At 35.1% G+C, this 10,000-nt stretch overlaps 1 protein-coding gene across 1 annotated transcript in view; it reads right to left on the bottom strand.

The window, feature by feature from the left end:
• LOC113800614 (D-beta-hydroxybutyrate dehydrogenase, mitochondrial) overlaps positions 1-10,000 on the bottom strand; it is a 73,859-nt gene that overhangs the window by 13,190 nt on the left and 50,669 nt on the right. The window lies entirely within an intron of this gene.

Genomic DNA, 10,000 nt, shown 5'->3' with positions numbered 1-10,000 from the left:
AGGCAGGTGTTACTTTTTCCTTTTGAACCCATCTTGACCTAGCTTCTCGTCTGGGATTCTGGTGACCTCCGGGAGTCCTTGGGAAAGGCATCCTGTGCCCCGCGACGTATAGGGATGACCTAGTTCGCGGACGGAGCTTGCTTTGGGAGGGGGAGGGGAAAGGGGGAGGGGGAGAAGGGAAAGTAGAGGGCACAGAGGTGAAGGAAAGGGAGGAGACAGAAGGAGGGTGAGGAAAACTTCTTTGTGGAGTGTGTCTTTCGTAGAGGTTAGCCACTGCTTGGGTACCTGGTCGTTCTATTCTTCTAGAGTTCTGATCTAGTTTTGACGTTTGCTTGTTTGTTCAAGCCTGGATGCCCACCTGGCATGTGAATGCACATTTTTCTTCTTTTCCTACCCATTTCTCCTGATGAGACAAATGACTTAACACAAATGATATCTTTGCATTTCGAATTTTATTATCATTAACTTCTCCCCTTTAACGAGTCCCTAAGATCAATCTGTTAACTTGTCACCAGACATCCCCATTCTCTCAAATATGTCTACGCTCTGGAAAATAAAGGAAAAAAATTAAATAGAATCCTTTGTTTCTTTGCATCACCATTTCCTTTCTTCTGTGGTCTGGATAAGGCTGCTGTCATTCACAGTATGTATGGCAGAGGGCGAGGTATCACGAGAATCAGTTAATTCTACAAAATAAATTATTACATCATATAAACTACCTTTGTTTGCCAATTTCATGAACGTACAAGTCTCTGAAGGATATGAGTTGTATAATAGTTAACTTATGTTTAGATTTGCTGAAACTACAATGAAAGTCCATCAACCAAAAATAATTTTATATAATTATTTGTAGTTAGATTTACACTTCTGTGGCTACTGTACATATCTGAATTATTGAGAATTTCTCATGGATCGTTTGCAGAAACATCATGCATGCATGTTGTAATAAAGAACACAAAACACATAAATAAATACAAAACGTCACAGTAATCATCTCAAAGAACATACAAAAAGCCACAAATAAATCAATAAAAAGCCTAGAATAATCATCTCACCTCTCCTTTGGCATCGTCTTCTTTGACTTCCTCCACCGCCTCTCAGCCTGCTCAGAAGACGTGACATCCAGCTGCAGGACGGAAGGCGCTCGGATCCCTCCTTATGAAGTCTGCGGGAGTTTTCACCGCCCCCTACAGCTGAGGAGGCAGCCGGCGAACACATGGAAGCCCTGGCAGGAGGGAAGGGGGTGGGTGTTAGGTTCTGGGAGTGGGAGGGGGAGGAGGGGAGGGTGGAAGGATGGAGGGGAGGAGGGAGGGAGGTGGAGAGAGGGTGGAGAAGGAGGAGGAGGGAGGAGGGGGTGGGGGAGGGGAGAGAGGGGGAGAAGGAGGAGGGAGGGAAAGGGGGTGGGGGGAGGGAGAGGGAGTGGGGGAGGGGAGGGGAGAAGGAGTGGGGGGAGAGGGAGGGGAGGGAGGATGGAGGCAGGAGGGGAGCACATAAGAGAGGGTGGAGGAAATGGGAGGGGGGGTGATGAAAGGGAAGGGAGTGGGAGGGGAGAGGAAGAGCCAGAGGAAAAGAAGGAGGCAGGGAGTTGAGAACAACGACAAGAAAACAATAGAAAACAGAAAAGAATAGAGAGAGAAAGAAGGGCAACAAAGAAAATAATACAAAGAAGGAGAGGAAAAAGATAAAAAGCAAATAATCATCCGAATTAACAAGAAAAGAGAAAGACAAGAACAAGAAAAAAAACAGAAATGAAAAATAAAACAAGAAGCCAAAGGATAAAAAGAGAATAGGGAAAAGAAAAAAGAAATAGTGAGATATATATATATATAATATATATATATATATATATATATATATATATATATATATATATTATTACATAATATATATATATATATATATATATGTATATATATATATATATATATAAGTAAGGATAAAGAAAATGACAGGGGGGCCATAAATACAGAAATGAAGAAGAGAGCAAAGAAGAAAAGGAGAAAAGATGTAAGAAAGGAGAAGGAATAAGAAATAAAATGAACAAGAAACAGAACAAGAGTTTAAAAAACGAACAAGAAAACAGAAAGCTGAAAAAGGAAGAATACAAAAAGATGGTAAACAAAACAAAAAAGAAAAACCCCAAAAAGAAAAAAGAAATACAACAGAACAAGAAAAGCAAAAGGTGAAAAAAAATGATGCAGAACTAATAAAAACATAATGATAAAATAATAAATAATAATAATAATAATAAAATAAAAATAACTAATAAAAATAATGAGAGTATAAAGAAGAAATACAAAGGAAAATAACAAAAGGTACAGAAGAAAAAACAAGAAAACAATAAAAAGAAAAAAGACTAAGAGGAGATAAATAAATAAAAAAGAAATACAAAAAGAAGTAAGAAAATAACAATGAAAAAATAAATAAGAGTCTAAGAAAAAAGATAAGAAGAAAAAAGAGAATAAGAATGAAAAAAAAGAGCAAGGAAAAAGAAGAAAATAGAAAATGAACAAAAACAAAAACAGGGAGAACAAGAACAACAGCAAACACGAAATGAAATAAGGAGAGACAAAAAAAGAAAAAGAAATCGGGAAAAAAAAAAAAAAACAGGGGGTTAAGACAAAACACAATGAAAGAGAAAGACAAAAGAGAAGAAAAGAAATGAGAAATATAAACAAGACTAAAAAATCACTTATGGAAAACCTGTTTATTTCAGGTGACTTATGAAGATGGAACAATCACCTTACCTTATGTAGACTGTGTGATTATATAGAAAATGTATCATTCTATAGAAGTTATATAGAAAATTTATCATTCTGTAGGAAGTTATATAGAAAATTAGATTATCTATAGAAGCTACATAGAAGGTGATCATTCTGCAGTTTATATAGAAAATGTATCATTCTGTAGAAGTTATATAGAAAATGTATCATTCAGAAGTTATATAGAAATGTGTATCATTCTAGAAGTTATATAGAAAATGCATCATTCTGCAGAAGTTTATATGTAGCCACTATTCTGTAGAAGTTATATAAATGTACTGGTTCCATAGAAGTTATATAGAAAAATGTATCATTCTATAGAAGTTATATAGAAAATGTATCATTCTATAGAATATATAGAAATGTATCATTCTATAGCTATATAGAAAATGTATCATTCTGCAGAAGTTATATAGAAAATGATCATTTGTCTCTATAGAAAGTATATAGAAAATGCATCATTCTGTAGAAGTTAGATAAATGTATCATTCTGTAGAAGTTATATAGTAAAATGGTTTGTCTTTATAGGCTATATAGAAAATGTAATTGGTCTATAGAAGTTGAGAAATGTATCATATTCTATAGAAGTTATATGGTAGAAAATGTATCATTCTATAGAAGTTATATAGAAAATGTATCATTCTGCAGAAGTTATATAAGAAAATGTATCATTCTATAGAAGTTATATAGAAATGTATCATTCTCATAGAAGTTATATAGAAAATGTATCATTCTGTAGAGTTATATAGAAAATGTATCATTCTGTAGAAGTTATATAGAAAATGCATTTGTCTATAGAAGCTATATGATAGTAGCTATCATTCTGTAAAGAAGTTATATAGAAAATGTATCATTCTATAGAAGCTATATAGAGTCATCATTCCATAGAAGTTGATAGAAAATGTATCAATTCTTAGAAAAGTTATATAGCCATCATTCTTAGTAGTTATATAGTAATGATTAATCATTCTGTAGAAGTTATATAGAAAATGTATCATTCTATAGAAGTTATATAGAAATGTATTTATTTTAGTAAGTTATATAGAAATGTATCATTCTATAGAAGTTATATTTAGAAAAATGCATCATTCTATAGAAGTTATATAGAAAATGTATCATTCTATAGAAGTTATATAGAAAAATGCATCATTCTTAGATAGTTATATAGAATGTATCATTCTATAGAAGTTATATAGAAAATGTATCATTCTGTAGAAGTTATATAGAAAATGTATCATTCTGTAGAAGTTATATAGAAAATGTATCATTCTGTAGAAGTTATAGAAAATGTATCATTCCATAGAAGTTATATAGAAAATGTATCATTCTGTAGAAGTTATATAGAAAATGCATCATTCTGTAGAGTTATAGAGTAGAAATGTAATTATTCTGCAGAAGTTGTTTCTATATAAGAAGAAGCATGAAAATGTATCATTCTGTGTAGAAGTTATATAGAAAAATGTATCATTCTTGTAGAAGTTAGATAATAAAAAGAAATACGTATCATTCAAAAATATTTAGAAAAATGTATCACTATCCAGAATTATTTAAAAAAAAAACAATAATAAAAAAATAATGCAGAGTGTATCACTATCCAGAAATTATACAAAAAAAACAATAATTAAAAAAAAGTTGATGTATAAACTATCCAGAAATTATACAAAAACAATAATTCTAAAAAAAAAGGACGAAGATGTATCACTCTACAGAAATCGTACAGAAAAAACATGTCATTATATAGAAAAACTTATTATCTCAGGTCAATCTTTCAAGCTGAAACAATCTGCATTCCTTTAGGGTCCAAAACGACGTTCTCTACAAGAAATACCAAAAAAAATATATGCAAGAGACTTTTTGATAAATGATCGTTGCTGAAAGTCGTTTAAAATTTCGGCTGAGTCACCTTTGGAGTATTCCATGTTGTTGTTGTTGTTGATGTTTGTGTGTTTTGTTGTTGATGTTGCAGTTTTTGTTGTTGATGTTGCAGTTTTTGTTGTTGATGTTGCAGTTTTTGTTGTCGTGTTTTTGTTGTTGTTATAGAAGTTGTTAATGTTAGGAAGGTTTTTGCTGTTATTGTTGCTGTATTTCTTTTGCTGTTGTTGATGTCGTAGTTTTTTTGTTGCCGTTATAGAAGTTGTTTAATGTTGTAATGTTGTAGTTTTGCTGTTATTGTATTTTTTGTTGTTGATGTTGTAGTTTTGTTGTTATGAGTTAATATGTTGTAATTTCTTTGTTGTTATCGCTATGTATATGCATGCATGATTGCATAGTCGCGCGATATTTGCATAATCTCAACACAAACATTTCTTCTTCTCTTCCTCCTTTCTTTCTCTCCGACTCCCACCACCTTGTAATCTAAAACTTCTAATGCGTACATAGCACCTTCATCAGCTCTAAATCAACTGCAATCATAAGATAAGTATCAGTACCTCTCATTAATCAGTGAAGAATAAAAATATGCAAATGAATCAAATTTAATAATGAAAAAAAAAAATTACCAATTTATCAAGGTGTAGCAAGAGCCAAACTGCAGTCAGAGTCACATCCTATGATCAGAACAGCGCGCCCTTCTGGAGATACTCTAGAAATATGAATAAATGAAAACATACAGACAATAAATGAATAAATACTCTTTCAATTTACTATTGATACAATGATTCATTTTCTACAGATAATGAGCTTTAATTTTACATTAATCTAAATGGCACCATTCTTTAGTTAGTTACCTTCTTTTTATATTACACATAGCACCACACAGCTTTTAATACACACTCTTAAGGCGAGGCATGCGTTTAACCTAATTCAGAAGCATGAAATGCAACTCTGGGAAATAAATTGCAACACAGAGAGAGACGAGGAAGCTGTGGGTCAGAAGAAAAGGCCCAGGGAGAGAGACAAGAGAGAGAGAGAGAGAGAGGGAGGGAGAGAGAGAATGAGAGAGAAAGAGAGAGAGAGAGAGAGAGAGAGAGAGAGAGAGAGGAGAGAGAGAGAGAGAGAGAGAGAGAGATAGATAGATAGATAGAGAGAGAGAGAGAGAGAGAGAAGAGAGAGAGAGAGAGAGAGAGAGAGAGAGAGAGAGAGAGAGAGAGAGAGAGGGAGGGAGGGAGAGAGAGGAAAAAGAGAGAAAGAGAGAGAGAGACAGACAGACAGACAAGACAGACAGAGAGAGAGAGAGAAAGAGAGAGAGAGAAATTAACCAAAATACAAAGACAGAGATGGACAGAGACCGTAAGCTGTGACAAAACAAATAGAGAGACAAACAAAACAAACAGACAGACCAACACACAAAGCAAGAGAGACAGAGATACACAAACAAAGAAAGAAACCAGAGTAAGAGGCGCTCCCAAAAGAACCTGGACACAACACGACAGAAGAAGAGGCATTAGCAAAGTAGTCCAACTTGGAGAACAAAATACAAGACGACGGAGGAATTAACCTGGAGAGCAGCGGCGATAACATATACCGCAGACGTGACCAACCACAGCCCAAGGAACAGCGTCCAGCAGCAGACTCTGCGGCTGTGCTGACCAGTGGTGCTGATTGCTGCAGCAGAGAGACGCCCTGGAAGATTCACAGCGTCCGTCTTATCCGTCCACAGCATCTTGGTAATTCTGTTGGGAAAGAGAGAGAGAGGAGAGAGAGACAGACAGACAGACAGAGAGACAGATAGAATAGAGAGAGAGAGATGGGGAAAGATAGATAGCAGACATAGAGAGGGGGGGGGGGAGAGGGAGAGAGCCAGAGCAGTAGATAGAAGACAGATAGATAGATAGATAGAGAGAGAGAGAGAGAGAGAGAGAGAGAGAGAGAGAGAGAGAAGAGAGAGAGAGAGGAGGGAGGGAATGAGAGACAGACAGAGAGATAGATAGGATAGACAGAGAAAGAGAGAGAGAGAAGAGAACGATATCAATAAAAAAGGAAATGGATATATCTCCATAAATCATAATCTTAGAACTAGGATCCGGGTATATCGGCGAACACATAATTACAAAGGGAAATAACATTGGGTTTCTTTGCATAGGAATTTCAGTCCTAGGATATACTTATGGTTGCAAATAGAAGTTAAGAAAGCAGCAAGAAAAACAGAATAGAGAAGAAAGAGAGAAAGAAAGAATGAAGAAAAAAACGGCGTAACGATTTTTCTTTTTCTTTAAGGAAGTGAAGTAACGATAATTCTTTCTTTTCTTCTTCTTCCTTCCTAAAAGGAAGCGAAGCGCAAAGTGACATAGAACTTATCGAAATTGAATCTGTTTGACTCCCGGGTACTTTGCAGCGTGTTTAAGAGATTACGTTAATTGAGAGATACATCCTTGCAGTGGGAGGTCGGGGTATTTCACACTCGCTCCGGATTCTGTTTCTCTGTCTGTCTGTGTGTCTGTGTCTCTCTTGGTTTATTTATCTGTCTATCTATTATATGTCCAGATTTTTTTCATATATCGCCGTAGTGTTTAGTAGACTTTGCCCTTTATCTTTTTTATCTATCTATCTCTTTATTTTGTTTATCTCTCTCTCTCTCTCTCTCTTCCTTTCTTTCTCTCTCTCTCTCTCTCTCTCTCTCTCTCTCTCTCTTTCTCTTCCGTCTCTCTCATCTCTCTCTCTCTCTATCCTATCTATCTATCTCCCCCTTCATCTCCCTCTCCTTCCATCTCTCTCTCTTCTTCCATCTACCTCAGACACCCATTTCTTCGAAGGATTACCCATCACTGACCCCTCTCTCTGTCTCTTCTTTTCCTTCTCTCTGCCTCTGGCCTTCTCCCTCGGCACGACTTTGAGGCAGCTCTTCCGGGAGTCTTCAGGGAGCTTCAGGAGTCTAGCCCTCTTTCCGTCGCTATTTCTTTTCCTCCTTCAGTCTTTTCCTCCTCTTGTTATTGGTATTCTTCTGCTTCTTCGAGGTCAACTTTTATGAATCATTTCTTCTTCTAGTTCTTTTTATTTCTTATTATCATTTTTCTTGTCTTCTTTCTTATTCTTTTCTATTTCTTTCTTTCTTCTTCTCTCCTCTCTCTCTCCTTCTCTTATTATTTTTTCTTCTTCGTCTGCTTCTTGCTCCCCTATCTATCTCTGCTCTTGTTCTTTTTCTTTGTTTCCTGCATTTCCTTTTTTTTCTTTTTCTTCTTCCTTTTCTTCTTTTACTTTTTCTTCTTATTTTTCTTTTTTCTTCTTCTTCTCCTTCAGTTCTCTCTCCACTCCTGTCTTTCCTCTTTCTTTCTTCTCCCCTTTTCCCTTTCTCTCTTTCCATTTCCTCCAATTCCCTCGCTTTGTTTACCTGGTCAACAGTACCTGCATTGTCTGCAACTCAATTTATGATGTCATTGCTTTTCTATAATCAGATGCGTGTTTATATGCTCTTGTTATTTGGGATATATTCCCTCTCTCTCTCTCTCTCCCTCTCTCTCTCTCTCTCTCTCTCTTTCCTCCCCTGTCTCTTTCTCTCGTACAAAGGTGATATAGCAGCAGCAGCAGCTGTCTCTGTCTCTCACACTCTCTCTCTATTTATTTATCTATCTATCTATCTTTCTACCTATTGATCTGTCTGTCTATCTCACTCTGATCCACATGGTAAAAAAATCTCGCTTTACCCCATTCACCCACAATAATTTAGGAAAAAGAAAACACACACACACACATACACACACAAACACACACACACAAACACACACAACCATACACACACAACCACACACAAACATAGACACACACACACACACAAACACACACAACCACACACACACACAAACACACACACACACACAAACACACACAACCACACACAGAACCACACGCACAAACACACAAATAGACACACACACACACACACATCCTCCATCCTCCATCCTCCATCCTCAAAAACAGGCTGACGAAGTCCTACTTGCAGAATCGCTTGGCCTACAAGAGACCCCTAGTGTTTGTGGTCATCTCCAGCCAATTACGCCTGAACACTTTCAGCCTCATTCCCGCCCACGCCCCCTCATCCCCGCCCCCCACCCCGCCCCCCACCTCCTCGGTAGATTCTTGGTACGGTTTCAGGTCGGCTATAAGAGTGTGGGTTGCTTTCTCCTCCCCACGCACGCTTGCACAGTGTTGTTCGTAATGGCATCGTATATACTGTACCATTATGGCTGAGGTTGGTTATACTGATGAATATGGTTCGAATTATGGATAATAATAATAGCGATAACAATAGTTATAATGATGATAATAATAATAATAATAATAGTAATAATAATAATGATAATAACAATGATAATAACAACAACAACAATAATAATTATTATTATTATCATTACTGTCATTATTATTAATATTATTATTATAATGATAATGATAATAAGCAAAAGATAATACTAATGATGATATAAGGAAAAACGAACAACGCTTCCCAAAACAAACCTTGGCGGAGGCAAGAACATAATAATAATAATAATAATAATAATAATAATAATAATAATAATAATATGATAATAATAATAATAGTAATAATATGATAATAATAATAATATAAATAATATTAATAATAATGATAATAATAATAATAGTACTAGTAGTAGTAGTAGTAAAACAATAATAATAACAATGATAATGATAATAATTATATTAATAATAATAATGATAATAATTATATTAATAATAATAATGATAACAATAATAATGATAATAATAATAATTATAACAATAATAACAACAACAATAATGATAACAAAACAATTATGATAATAATGATGACTATACGATGATAATGTTAGATGATAATGATAATCAGGGAAACGTATCGATGATGTGATGGTAATAATGATAAGAATAACAAGGATAATGATAGTGATGAACACCATAAAAATGATAATCATGTAAACAACAACAGTGATAATAATACCAATAATAATGAAAATAACAACGATAGTAAGCAAACCAACATACACGCATACTCCTCATAGTATATTCCAGTAGCGATAATAAACTAACAGATTGCCTCAAAGAAGAAGAATAAAAAAGAGGAGAGAAAGATTTTTTCTTTCTTTCTTTCTTTTTTTTTCTCTTTTTTTTTTTTACCTACAACCATTAATAATTTCCAAGCGTCTGCCTCCCAATTCCTTACTATCCATCAACCCTGGCAGTATGACTTGCTCTCCGTGATACAACACGTGGCTTACTTCGCCTACTTTTCTCTGTGTTGTTAAAGACAGACACAGATTATAGAGATTATAGGCCTGGGTTGACCATAGGCAGTTCTCGTGCGGTTA

This window comes from Penaeus vannamei, chromosome 16 (assembly GCF_042767895.1).
Source record: "Penaeus vannamei isolate JL-2024 chromosome 16, ASM4276789v1, whole genome shotgun sequence".
In the NCBI taxonomy this organism is placed as follows: domain Eukaryota; kingdom Metazoa; phylum Arthropoda; class Malacostraca; order Decapoda; family Penaeidae; genus Penaeus; species Penaeus vannamei.
Note: the sequence above shows the minus strand (reverse complement) of the source record. Positions and strands in the feature narration are given on the sequence as shown.